At 35.6% G+C, this 14,289-nt stretch overlaps 1 long non-coding RNA gene across 1 annotated transcript in view; it reads right to left on the bottom strand.

Moving 5' to 3' along the window:
- The window catches only part of LOC131532841 (uncharacterized), a 29,445-nt gene extending 17,884 nt beyond the window's left edge, over positions 1-11,561 (bottom strand). Inside the window, exons 1-2 of the long non-coding RNA XR_009268971.1 lie at positions 11,334-11,561; positions 10,921-10,986 (exon numbers count right to left, since the gene is read on the bottom strand). This is a non-coding gene — a long non-coding RNA (uncharacterized LOC131532841). The remainder of the gene's footprint in view (positions 1-10,920; positions 10,987-11,333) is intronic.
- Between the last annotated feature and the right edge of the window lie 2,728 nt (positions 11,562-14,289).

Raw genomic sequence — 14,289 nt, 5'->3', positions numbered from 1 at the left:
GACTTTTTCCAGGATTCTTTGATGAATAGGAAGTTTAGGACACATTTAATGCATCCTTGCTAAATAAAAGTATTACTTTCTTTTAAAATAAAAACCCTTACTGTTCACAAACGTTTGAATAGCATTGTATGTAAATATATTTTTTTGTCATTGTTGAACAGTTTTTAACTGCAAACAAAAATAGTTTTCATTTTTAAATTAAAAGTTGTACTTTTTTGTATCTGCTGTGCTTTTTAGAGTATCGTTAGAGAGAATCCTAGAGTCGTTAGCTTAGCAACATGCTAACCTCACTATTTGTTTGGTACACTTTTAGAAAGTCTCTATAAACATAATTAGTTCTGAATCTGAGAACAAAAAGTGACAATGCTAACCTTTAACATAACAGAACAAGAGCAATATTTCAAAGACTAAGAACTTTGGCCTGACATTGGACTCCTTTTTAGCATTATTAGCATATTTGGATGGATAATGGATGTCCACGTTCCATCTAATTTATTTTTCGCTCAAATTACTACCATGTTCTAAGTGTCAGCTCAAACCTCAATTATTTATACTGCTAACAATCTTAAGCAGAGGTTAATCAGCTGATAAATCTTCAATAGCCTTATAAAGCGATGCCTCACCTGTCACCGTTCACAGCAGCTGAAGCTGATATTAGGCGTAGTGTCATTATCTGTTGCTGATATAGTCACTCAACTGTCAAGCTAAAATATGGCCACTGTGGTCTATTGAAATGAGCCCCAGAGCATCTGTGGAATAATGATATTCCGAATAGAGCAAGGAAGTTACTTTCATCTGCCCTGGATGCCCATAACTCACTAGAGATCAGTATTTCTCTCGCCGCCCATCATGGTGATTGCTATTTTTCATCTAACGGAGATATCGCTTAGTATGCATGTGTTGTGCTGTTTTTAAAGGCCTCAGGACAGGGAACCGAAAGCCTTATTCTGTTTTCAGACATTTCTAAGACTGTTCACGAAACAAATATTAGTCGAATGGAATATCTTAAATTTTTCAATATTTTCAGACAGCAGGGAAAGTGTCAGATAAGTATATTGCCTATTTTCCCTGGACATTTCGTAGGATACAGTCTTTCAATATGAGCATAGACTCCAGTTATTATGAATCCAGACTGATTTGGACTTCCTGCCATGTGTCTTTTCAACCCACTGTCTTTTTTTCCTTCTTCCATCAGGTTAAACTGAATTGCAGTAGCCTGCCTGTAATTTGACTTAAGACATAGGCAATTTCTCCCAGAGTTCTGAGCAGTGCTGACCGCTGTAATGGACAGGGGCTGACAGCGCAGAGCAGAAGACTGACACCTGTAACAGGAAGCTCAAATTAAAGACAAGGAGAGCCGGCAAACTGTCAGGTGGAGACGTTCTATGTTCTAATAGATCTGTGGGCAGGAAAGGTGAGGGTGGTCACAGTCCAGACATCCAAGATACACACACACAGTCAAACACTCTAGTGTAATTCATGTTACCTTTTCAGCAGGACTGACGATTAAATACATTAAATCAGTGTTGTTTTAGTATTATTTATATACCTTTTTCACACTATAAAAAGAAACCTATAGAAACTACTCAATAAAACTGAGGTAACAATTTACATTTAAAGTGATAGTTGACCCGAAAATTTAAATTTTGTCATTAATTACTCATCCTAATGTCGATCCAAACCTGTAAGACCTTTGTTTGTCTTCGGAACACAAATTGTGATTTCTGACCCTGACATAGACAACAACGCAACTACCACGTTCAAGGCAAGAAACATAGTAAGGACATCATTAAAATAGTTCATGTGACATCACTGGTTCAACCTTAATTTTATGAAGCTATGAGAATACTTTTTGTGAACAAAGAAAGCAAAGATTACGACGTTATTCAAAAACATTTTCTCTTCCCTGTCAGTCTTCCACGCACGTTCACAAGGGTACCACAACGCACACTGTAAAAAGTGATAAGTTGAGTTAACTTAAAAAAATTGAGGAAACCCGTTGTCTTAAAATTTTTAAGTAAATGATAATAATAAGTTAAGTGAATTTTTTTTTTTTTTTTTATTATTTACTTAATAATTTTACGGCAAGGGGTTTCCTCAGTTTTTTAAAGTTAAGTCAACTTATCACTTTTTACAGTGAGGCGTGTTTTATTTTGTTTTCTTTGCACCTAAGCTTCATAAAATTACAGCTAAACCACTGATGTCACATGGACTTTTTTTTAACAATGTCCATACTACCTTTCTGGGCCTTGAACGTGGTAGTTCTGTTGCTGTCTATGGAGGGTCAGAAAGCTCTCAGATTTCACCAAAATATCTTAATTTGTGTGTTCTGAAGATGAACAAAGGTCTTACAGGTTTGGAACGACATGAGGGTGAGTAATTAATGACAGAATTTTCATTTTTTGGTGAACTATCCCTTTAATTTATTTTAGTAGATTTCATCCTATGTGTTGCGTAAGGACTACCTAAATTTAACAGCTGTGATACACTAAGAACTTAGGTAAAGTCTACCTAACATGCATCAATATATTATATCATATAAAAAGTGAGTAATATGAACTCTTGATTGCTATTGTATGTTTAAAAATAGCTTCTGTGGCATAGCAAATGTCTGCAGTGAACAAGTAAGAGTTTATTCGTCACTGCACTGACATTAGTGCAGCTATTGCTCATTGATGGAGCAGCATACACTAGAACTTAAGTCATGTAGCCACCCACAACCTACTGTATAGCCAGAAGCTCCACTCTTCAGCACAGTGGTGACCACAACAACTTATCAGAAACTTTTTAAAATGTCAAACATAACTGATCATTCAACACACACAGGCCTTTTCTGGTACTCCAAAACACATAAAATAACACTTAATTTCAATAGTTACTGTCCCGATCCAGCACTATGCAAAGCATGCTGGAAACAGGGTGATGATACATGGGGCTTTTTGAGCAATCTTCCTGGGGAACTTTTTTTGAGCGCACACACACACACACACACACACACACAGAGCAGTGGGCAGCCATTTATGCTGTGGTGCCCAGGGAGCAGTTGGGGGTTCGGTGTCTTGCTCAAGGGTCTCACCTCAATTGTGGTATTGAGGGTGGAAGAGAGCGCTCAACATTCACTCCCCCCACCTATAATTCCTGCCGGACCTGAGACTCAAACCCGCGACCTTACAAGTTACTAGTCCGACTCTCTATCCATTAGGCTACAACTACAAATAGTAGCATTTAGTAGTCCCAACTCAAAATAAATAAATAAATAGTAAACTTCAGTTTTGCATGTTTTATAGGAATAGTTAACCAAAAAAAAATTTTGAAGAATGTGGGTAACCAAACAGTTGATGTTAGCCACTGACTTCCATGGTATTTCTCTTTTTCCCATTGGTTTGGAACAACTTGAGGGTCAGTAAATAATGACAGCATTTACATTTTTGGGTGAGCTATCCCTTTAAGTAAAAGCAAATTTAACATGCAGCAACAATAATTTTTTTTTTACAGTGCAGTATTTATTTATGTTGAAGTAGATTTTATTTGTATATTTTCACTTTTTAAATATTTCTGTTTCGCATTTTAGTTTCAGATGACGTTGTTTTTTTAGTACTTGAATTTGGGCTTATTTTATTTAATTTGGTTTCCAAAGTAACATTTTTTCATTCAACTTTTTCCAGGTTTATTTTTTTTAATATTTCTATTATAATTCAGCTTATTTTCAGGTAATACATTTTTTTTTTAAGTTTTCATTTTTTTTTTTTTTTTTTTGATAAACAATTAAGCATCATGCGGAATTGAATTAAGAATGCCTTTTTAAATTCATTCAGTTTCTCAATTTGAATTTCTATAATTTGTAATTGTAATTTTAACTACAAAATTTTAAACATTCACTTGCCAAAGCCGATAGATAGATAGATAGATAGATAGATAGATAGATAGATAGATAGATAGTAACTTTCCCCAACACTAAGCATTATACTCTCAGTCTCTCACACACACACACACACACACACACACACCAACTTTACATTTTGTGCTCGTATTGTCAGATGGCACATTCTCATGCTGGAAAAACAGCAAGTTCTCTGATTGCAGTAAATGTAATCACTCATTACTTTGGAAAGCTCCCAGTGGTAGCAGCTGTTCAACAGCTATGAGGATTCTTATTATTTATGCAAATGCACACCTTTTTGAAAGGTTTTCTTCACATGTGTAGGTGTTATGACTGTCAGTCATTATTAACAATTTCCGCAGGAAAAAAATATTTAAAGGAACCAAGTCTTCATACCTGGATGGGATAGTTACTATTGGAGATTTACACTTAGTACCACTGCCAAATAAGGCCAATCTTTGCCTCAGGTATGTTCTTTTACTCCTTCTTTAGTTTCCAAGTTTCTTCAAGGACACTGATCAATTTATATTCATTCGATGCAACTGGAAGTTCACAGATTTGTACATCTTCACAATTACACAAGTCCACAAGGTCTAACTACTGTATAGAGGCTGTGGCCTCCTGTGCACATGTAGGCAACATATATGTTGTTTCCTTTCATCTTTACCTTTCACAAAGGGAATGTGACCGCTTTGGAGTTGTTTGCTGTTATTTACAATCCATTTGCAATCCGTATTACTCTTATCCATGAACTGAGAGGTTAACCCTGTAAAAAGCATTCATGAGTGGTTTGTTTTTTGTGCTTGAATCAATGAGAAACATTAAGATGAAAACACCGAACATATTTAAGAGTATTGGACATGTTTGCATGCACATACTTTTTTTTAGTTAAGGCTTTTATACCTATTTTACAAATCCAAAAAAATAAAATTAAATGATTATTTCTCATTCATGTCCTTACATTAGCACACATGAATGAGGTGAGTTAGCAAATAAAGGTTGAGATGTTTTATTTTTATCTAAATTAATGTTTCTTTCTTTCTTTATTATGTATGTATGGATTCATTTATTAATTCATTCATTATGCTTGAATTATATATATATATATATATATATATATATATATATATTTCTTCTTTATTCTATGCAATTTTATAGAAAGCATAATATTGCATAAATCATATTATGATCAGAATATTTGTACGCATATAAACATGATCACTGTCTGAAGGTGTCTATTTATTTAAATAAATTCAGCACTGGTCTTGATAATTGCATGAATTTTTCTTCACAACCTTCCTTTGCATCATTATTGACAAAAATCTAAACTTTTATTCAGACCATTAGACTCTAGAGTTAAAAAATAATCCCTGAGGAACACGAGAGATGGAGCAAGTCCAAATTTATGTTGCTTTTAATTTTTTATTCTTACTCATTATCCCCCTCTGTTTCTCATTATCTTGAAGAGTTAGTTACACCTGAAATGCACAGTTATTGACAAAAGCACTTTAATTTGGGCTTTAAAAATGAGTGCAGGTTGCTCATTCACTAAGCGAAAATGAGCATTTTTAAAAGCATGTTTAAAATGCAGCACCAGTTTGAGATTTGTTTAGAGTGCGCTCTGCAATTCTAATCATCCTGTCTGCTCTTCAGAACAGAAGTCAACACTCCAAGATTCAGAGCGGGACACTTCTGTCTGTCTCTTATCGTAATCCAGATTGGCTACATGCATCGTCTGGCCTGTTTCTGAAATCTGTCCCTGCATCTGGGACTGCACTGCCAGCCTGTGTCACTGCTCAAACTGGATTAAATCATACAGTGTTGGCAGAACAACAGTGCAACACCTAAAAAGTGTTGAAGTCCTTGAAATTCGTCACGACTGTCAGGGGCCCTAGCTCAAGGTCAGTGTTCTCATCCATTCTTTAAGAATCTTTATGACGGATGCTAAGGTCACTTAGAGGCAAGTGCACATCTCTCCATTTCTCTCTCCCTCTCATTCTCTGTTAGAAATCTGTGCCAATCATGAATTCTGTGAGGATTTTGGCAGAATGAAGAGACGATGGAATGATGGAATGCAGTGCTGCTAGTGGGGATTCGCAGATAGAAACAAAACTTTCATTGTGAAGGCTGAGCTATTTATACACAGCACACTGTGTTATTCTTCATCTATGAAGGCCGTAATTCTTGAATACATTCACAGCAATTTGGACCAGTGTTTTGTGGTTTACCTTTAAGAAACTAGTAATGATCGATTTGATCCCCAGGTCCACATTTCTGCCCCGACATCAATCTCACTGTTCCTGACAGTGTTTACTGGTAATTATGAGCCATTACAAATGGCTTTCTCTGTGAAGTCCCTGACAGTACACTGCAAATGTCCTTTTCTTAATTGTCTTGTTTTCTGGTAAAAAAAATAAAAAAAATAAAATCTGTTCATCCTTAAGAAGGCACTGCAATTCATTGTAAACTTCATTCTAAATGATTTATTTCACCTTTATTTATATAGCGCTTTTAACAATACATGACCTACATGACCTTATTCTACATCTCTAAACCTACCCAATACCTAAATTTAACAACCACCTTACTAACTATTAATAAGCAGCAAATTAGGAATTTATTGAGGGAAAAGTCATAGTTAATAGTGAATAAGTGTTCCCTATTCTAAAGTGTTACCGGATTAGGTTACTCACCATTGGAGTGAATGGGTGCCGTCAGAATTTGAGTTTAAACAGCTGATAAAAACATCACAATAATCCACAAATAATCCATCTGTCAATCAACTATTGTCTTGAAGCAAAACGATCAAAAAGAAACAACATCCATAAGGGGTTTTAACTTTAAACCATATAGTTTCTGGCCAAAATACCAGTAATAACATTTCCTCTAGTGAAAATGTCCACCCCCTGTTGTCCTCACAGATCAAAATCCACCAACATGTTTTTTTTAGAACTATTTTAGACTGTTTTGGCTTGTAAACGGTGCTTGATCTGTGCATATTTCTCTCCTGATTCAGATGGGAAAAGCTTTCCCTAATATTGGATAGAAAACTCAAAAGCGTCTTAATGATGAATTTGCTCCTTACAAACACGCATACGTTAATTTAAAGACTGGAGTCCTGTGCATTACTTGTGGATTATTGTGATGTTTTTATCAGCTGTTTGGACTCTCATTCTGACGGCACCCATTCACTACACAGGATTCATTGGAGAGCAAGTGATGTAATGCTAACTTTTTTCAAATCTGTTCTGATGAAGAAGCAAACTCATCTACATCTTGGATGGCCTAAGGGTGAGCACATTTTCAGCAAATTTTAATTTCTGGGTGAACCATTCCTTTAAAGCAATTTCAGTTGTAACATCTTATTGTCACAAATTTGGTTTGTCTTTAATATCTTGACTTTTTATTTTTGTTTCCAGGTTTTAAGCAATGGGCCCAAACAGTAACTGTAAATGGCTGTTTTAAACATTTTACTGATGCAAAATATGTTCTAAAAGCAAAGTTTTTGACACATTTCTATACTTGGTATTCACAGATACAAGATAATTAAAAGGATGAAGCATTTGATTTTAGGACAAGAGGAATAGAGCACACTGTGTGTAGGAGCCATCTGGGCCGGTTTAATGATGGTAATTTTTTGTGTTAGGATCTCTGGCTCTGTGTTTTTTTCTCTCTGTCCATCTTTGCCATTCTATCTCTCTGTCCGTTGTGTCTGTGTCGATATTTCTAGACTTTAATTCCAGTTTAATGACCCCATGAAATCAAAATACGAGTTTAGTCTGTGTTAGCTTTGAGGGCATCAACCCTAGTGCACTCCTAAACTGTAAAAAATGTTTGAAGTAGTAAATAAAGATTATTGGAGTATGGTTTAGAAGAACACACTATTTCAGTCTTTCTACTTCAACATTTCAACATTACTTGCACTTTTTTGTTTATTACTTGTAAAAATTGACTAGCATTTTCTGTTTCTACAACATGTTTTTTTAGTGCAGATGTTGACAAAATTCACTTTAGAGATTAGGCGTTTAATTTTTACTTCATTTCACTTTTGTGAAAACAGCCCAAAAATATGGATGCCTCATCCTGCACTGTACAGATTTCTGTCCAATCAGATGCTTTCTAGATTGAGCATTTCCCTCCCCTTGAACCAACCAGTGAATAGCAAATTATGGTTTATGAGATAAACCAAAACCTACTTACTGCTTCCATATGAAATATGTCAACACAGGACAGAAAACTGCAATTTCATAGGGTGTAAAAGCAATTAGAAAACATCCATCAAGAGAAACGTGACTTGGATTTTAGGGATGTTAAACAAAACGTAAACAGAGTTTTAAGTGGAAAGCTGCAGTTTCTCTCATAGACACAGAACAATTTGAGAAAAACCTAGAATGAATATTTATTAGGCGTTGCTCTCCACTATTTGATTAATGCCAAATGTTCTCTCTTTTTTCATTTTTGCAAAACAATAATTTCCTTTCGAATTAATGCTGCTTCCTATCTATTCATAAATGATATTACTTCAAGGCATTTGTTTAATATTAACGATTTTAACTCACAGCATAAGGTTCTAAATACTGTTTTAATCTGTAACATAAGCAGTCGGCTCATTGTTCTACTTTCCCCAGATCAAAATTCTTTGAAGTTAAATATGTTTCTTAGAATTAACACTGAGAACTGGGAACATAATATGTATTAATCTATAATACAATTGTGTCCTACACCAGCGCTTAATCCTTTTGTGTAAATCCGCTGATATATTGGCCACCTGTCTACCCTTTTCGTACCCTGCCGGCATTATTTCACCTTTCTCAATCAATCGTGACATCTCCATCCTAATCTATCTAAACAGACCTCATTTTATAAAGAATATTCTGGTCTGAAATGATTTTTGGTATTAGTACACAGGCAGATATGATTATGAACACTGCTGCATCCTCTGTGGTTCTGTCTGTTGGGTGCAGCGCTAAAGCAGTGAGGAGATTCAGAGTCATTTTGCATGCTATACGCACTCGGGGCATATTACACATTCATTCCACACAATGTGATTAAATGCTTGTTTTCACAGAAAATGCACTGAATATGAACAATACCACCACTTTCCTGAGGGAAAACGCTGCTTTTATGAGCTTTTAGACACTTTGCATTCTAATCTCCAAATCTTTAGGGGGATTTGCCATGCTAACCATGCCAGTTAATCAAAACCTCACCAGCAATTTATTTATTCTTTCATGAATTCCCACTTGTGTCCTTCTGTAGGAATCTTCTAAAACTATTTCTGAAGTTATTGGCATTTTCTGCAGTGAAGAGGTGAATATATTTTGTTGAAGTTGCAATGACCTCTGTGTGTGTGTGTGTGTGTGTGTGTATGAGGAGGTAGTTTGATTAGTTTGCTTGGCCAATCATACCAAATGCAGCACAGATTAAATCTAGCAAGGATCCTCATAATTACCCAGAATCCTTAGTCATCAAGGAATGTAAATCTGCCACATCTCATCTTTATTCAGAGAGAGATTTTCTGAACAACTGTTGGTTCTGAGAGCATGAGAAAAAAATGGCCCTTTCAGTTTTATTTTTATGTTTGAGACACATTTTTATGACTCGGGTATAAAATTGAGCCTGACATGCAAAAAACAAACAAAAAAACATTTTGAGCAGAAATATGTTTTTGTTCAGTACAATTTGTACAGTATTGTACTTTTTTACAAATAAATTCTTTCAATATCAATTCAATGGCCAATTCAAATGTTAACAGTTAAGCTACATAATTTTCATCTTTTGATACAATCGAAAAGGTCAAGACCTCTGTGGTACAGGCCAAAATCATGGAAAACATACATTTAATGTATTGAAATCTAGCTACATTTCATGCTAGGGCAATATTATGTTAGATTCTGTAGATAATTAATCTAACCTATCTAAAATTTCACAACAAAAGAAGCTCAAAATAAATTCCTTCTGATGTAATTTTTCTCCCCCTAAAGCAATTGAGCACCAAAGTATACCGTATTTGTGGCAAGTGTCTGAAGTGTAAATTTGTGTGTGTTTTGTTTATGTGAGAAATATCCTTCAAAAGAGAGCTTAAAAGCTGCTTGGCACTATTGAATTTCAGCCACACAATATGTTTATATTTTCTCTGAGAGAGAAATCAAATGTCAGTATTCCCAACTGAGCACAATTAGTTCCGCTAGAGTGTAAAACGGTCTGAAGACATGAAGCTCTGGTCAGCGTTATCGACGGCTATAGCAGAGGTATTGAATTTTCCAGTTCGCCAGAACACAATGATTCATTTTCAGCTGTTTTGAGTCCATTCTCATATCATTTTACTAGAATACTGCTACCGGACTGACTAAGAATAAACCAGGCCGTGTGCTGTCTGGAAATCTTTAGAGAGAGGGAAAGAAAGATTACTTTTCTTTTTTTGTCATCTTTGTTTAACTAGTTTTAGATATATTTTCAGAGATGCGGTTTTAGGTCATGCATCTTTGCGGTCAGCGAGCAGGAAAAGTGTTTACTAATGTGGATGCGGAGCTTGCCTTCAAATAAATCACGCTGCAGTCATCAGAAAATCATTAAAATTCACATCTTCCCCACAACATATGGAAATACCAGCGAATTAAAGTGTTCGAAAAAACACCGAGATGGCATTTCACATGCGTGATTAAAAAAACTGCCCTTCGGAAGAAAGCAAAAAGTCTGCCGTCAGTGAAAAGAGACAGCTGTCAGGTCTGTTGTGGCAGCCGAGAGAAGAGTGAAGGAAGATTCTCCTGTCTCGTTCACAGAGGTGTCATCTGTGATAAATAAAAGAGAGGCACCTGGGTGGTCAGAGAAGAGTCTGTTTAATGTCTAGACGGGGTGGGGTGGGGGTGGGGGTGGGGGGGACCCAAGCCCCTGAGAGCCTATAAAGAGCCTGAAAGTGTTCATTTCACATGCAATAGTCTGTCAAATGGAGGAAAACTAAACCTCACACTCACGCATTGTATTATGGAAATGTGGTTACTATGTTTTATACAATGAAAAAGACATTTACATTCCTTTACCCTTCATTCCAGAGCGGCTCCTGAGGCTTCAGTGCATGTGTGACTTTGAAGGACTTGTGCTTCACCCTGCAGCAAAACCATAAAAATATGAGGTTAGTAATGTATGTTTAAGGTGGTATTTAAAAAAAAAAAAAAATTCACTCCTTTTCAATTTGGCTTTAAATATGTTAAAGGGGGCATAACACACACAGTTTCACCCAATCTCATGTTAATCTTGAGTACCTATAGAGTAGTATTGCATCCTTCATATCTCCAAAAAGTCTTTAGTTTTGTCATATATATAAAAGAGAAATACAGCTTTACGATTCTCTCAGAAAAAAGCCGAGCTCCTGGAGGCACACCGTGGGCGGAGCTAAAGAGTGACAAGCACCGACCGCCAACAAAACAGAGACATTTGATGCCGTTTCACTTACTGGTTGCAGTTCTGAATCATGACCGGGATCTTTTATAGTTGGGACCGCTCTATCTTTCAGTATCAAACAATGTGCAAATCCAGCGTCGAACTGGGCCTTGTTTATAAAACGTTCGTCAAAAAACACACTTGAGAAACTCAGTTGCTGCCCCGAAAAAACAAACTGCATTCACTGTTTACGTAACGCTGGGTTCTTCGGGAAAACACACTTATTTAGAGACATTCTTCCCGAGCGAGTGCCTGATTGGGCGCACTCTTGCTCTCGCTCTGGTCGATGAGTGCAGGGGCGCGTTCTTCCAGGAGAAATGCCCATATAAGGAGTTCCACTGTCGTTTATGTCATGAAGAGCCACGATCGAAAAAAAAACTGTCCGAACCCGGAAGTACGATTTTTGGCACAGAAATACTCTGTTATACATCCAAATAGTTTTTTGAAACTTTGTCCATGCTTAGCATGAGAATCCAACTCTTTAACAGTGTAAACAACTGAATGAATGCATGAAACAGCATTGTAACCCCTTTAATGTTAATTTTGCATTTTCTACAGGCAGTACACAAAACAGTAAGCGAGAGAATGTGTGTTTGTTTGTGTGTGTGTGTGTGTGTGTGTGTGTACCTGGTATCCCCCACGTTATGGGGACAAAATGTCGTCTTCTTATTTTTGGTCCATATGAGGAAACAAGCTTATAAATCATACAGAATGATTTTTTTTTTTTTTTTGAAAATCTAAAAATGCAGAAAGTTTCATGTGAGGGGTAGGTTTGGGGTAAGGGGATATAAAAATACAGTTTGTACAGTATAAAAACCAATGTATCTAGAATGTCCCCATAACACATATAAACCTGTGTGTGTGTGGGGGGGGAGTGGGGGGGGGGGTAATCTGCAGTAAGTCAGTAAGGGTATATATTAGTGAAGGTAGTGAAGCGTCTCTGCACTCACTCCAGTGGAAATGCACAAAGCCTCTTTCCCTTCCTCATGTCAAAGCTGACCCTGCCATCTTCAACCACAGCCCCCCATTACTATACACCACCCGCCCCATACATAACTATACCCCATAACCCCAGACATGCAACACTGAACATGATTCAACCACACACACTCCCAGATCCATCAGTTACAGTTCCTCACACCCTCAGCACAACAGCACTCTTATAACTTCTCAAAGCAGCCAGCATTCCTCAAAGTCACCCTTCACAAAGCCCTTAGTAGCCTTCATACAACTACAAGTTGGAACTAACAAAAAGTGCCATTGTGGTACCATGGTCTTGAACATATTTTGTGTGTGTATATGGTTTAAAAGTTCTATTTGTTAACATTACTAACGATGAAAAATACTTGTAAAGCATGTATTAATCTTAATGGCAATTTTGAGATTTACTAATACTAATACAAAATTATTATAAAATTGTGTGTATATATTTTGTATAATTATAATTACTAAATATATGATTTCATTGTAGTATTAGTGCATTTGTTTGTTTGTTTATTTATTGATATATTCATGTTTAATTATTATTATGATATTTCTTAAAATTTTAAGATATTAAAAATACATTTGAAAGTTTTTAGGTACAAAAGTTTGTAACATGGTTTACAATGTACATTTATTTTATTATGAGGCTATCATTACAATCCCAAAACAAATATTATGTTAATTATATAATTATTATAATAATGTATAATTATAATATTTTTGAAAATATTATAATTATTAAATATATGATTTCATTTTAGTATTAGTGTGTTTGTTTATTTATTTGCTCATTCTGTTTAATTATTATTATGACATTTCTTAAATATGTTTTTGTTTATTTTTTTAGGTATTTAAAATGACATGGTAATTATATAATTATTCAAACAATATTATTATTAACATTAAATTTATATATATATATATATATATATATATATATATATATATATATATATTATTATTTTAGATATTTAATATGTTTGTAACATGGTTTTTATGTTTTTATAAAGCATTTATTAATCTTAATGTTAATTTTGAGATTTACTAATACTAAATTGTATCTGTTAATGTAATTTATTGGAGCTAACATGAATTAATGAACACAATGACCAAATGTGAATAAATACTGCAACAAATGCATCGCTCATTGTTAGTTAATATTATGTACTGCATTAACTAACAAAAACTCAATATGACCTTATTGTAAAGTGTTACCATTATTACCAAAGTGTACAATTTTCAATGTTTAATGTTCGGGTAGTACTGAAATATTTTTTACACATGGCAACCTGTACCATCTACAAGAGAACAACTCATGCTCTTCATCTTAGAAGGCAAAATATGTTAAGCTGAGGTGCACATGTGGGACAGTGAGGTTCAAATCTAGCTATATCAATAAAAAAGCATCAAAAAGCCTCCTTAGAAAGACATGCAATAAAACAAAGATTAGCCTGTTTGCACTTTTGAACCTGTTTGAACCACCATCGTCTTAAAATCTTCCATAGTTTTTGAGCTGCTCATGACACCACCAGCGGGTCACTGCAGGGTTGGGTCTATAGAGAGGAAGATTAGCATTAGCATGTGGAGAAAAGAGCTAATGAAGTGCACATAGCAGGTTATCATATGTCTCCTCCTCACACATCTGTGTGACCATGATCCCCTCACAAATCAAATCTCCGGCCAATCCTCCAGATGGATAATTGCGGACAGGGATATGATAAGCTTTTGTAATAGAGATCTGTCAATCAATGAATGCCACATGACTTCTCGATCCGGAGTGTTTACTCAAATGGAATGGAAGAATTCGGCCGGTGCCACTCGGGCCACTTCCTTTTCTGCCGCTCCGAAGGATGTTCTTGCTTCATTTCATTAACTGGGTGGGAGTAAAAGCAAATTTGCCTTATGAAAAGCAATTACTGCACTGCTGACTGCTGCTTTTGTGTGCGGAGGAGAGAGTTCCTGTCCCTCTTCTTCACGTCTGAGAC

Source organism: Onychostoma macrolepis, chromosome 24 (genome assembly GCF_012432095.1).
Source record: "Onychostoma macrolepis isolate SWU-2019 chromosome 24, ASM1243209v1, whole genome shotgun sequence".
NCBI classification, from domain to species: Eukaryota; Metazoa; Chordata; class Actinopteri; order Cypriniformes; family Cyprinidae; genus Onychostoma; species Onychostoma macrolepis.
The sequence above is the reverse complement of the archived record's forward strand: the minus strand, read 5'-3'. Positions and strand labels throughout refer to the sequence as shown.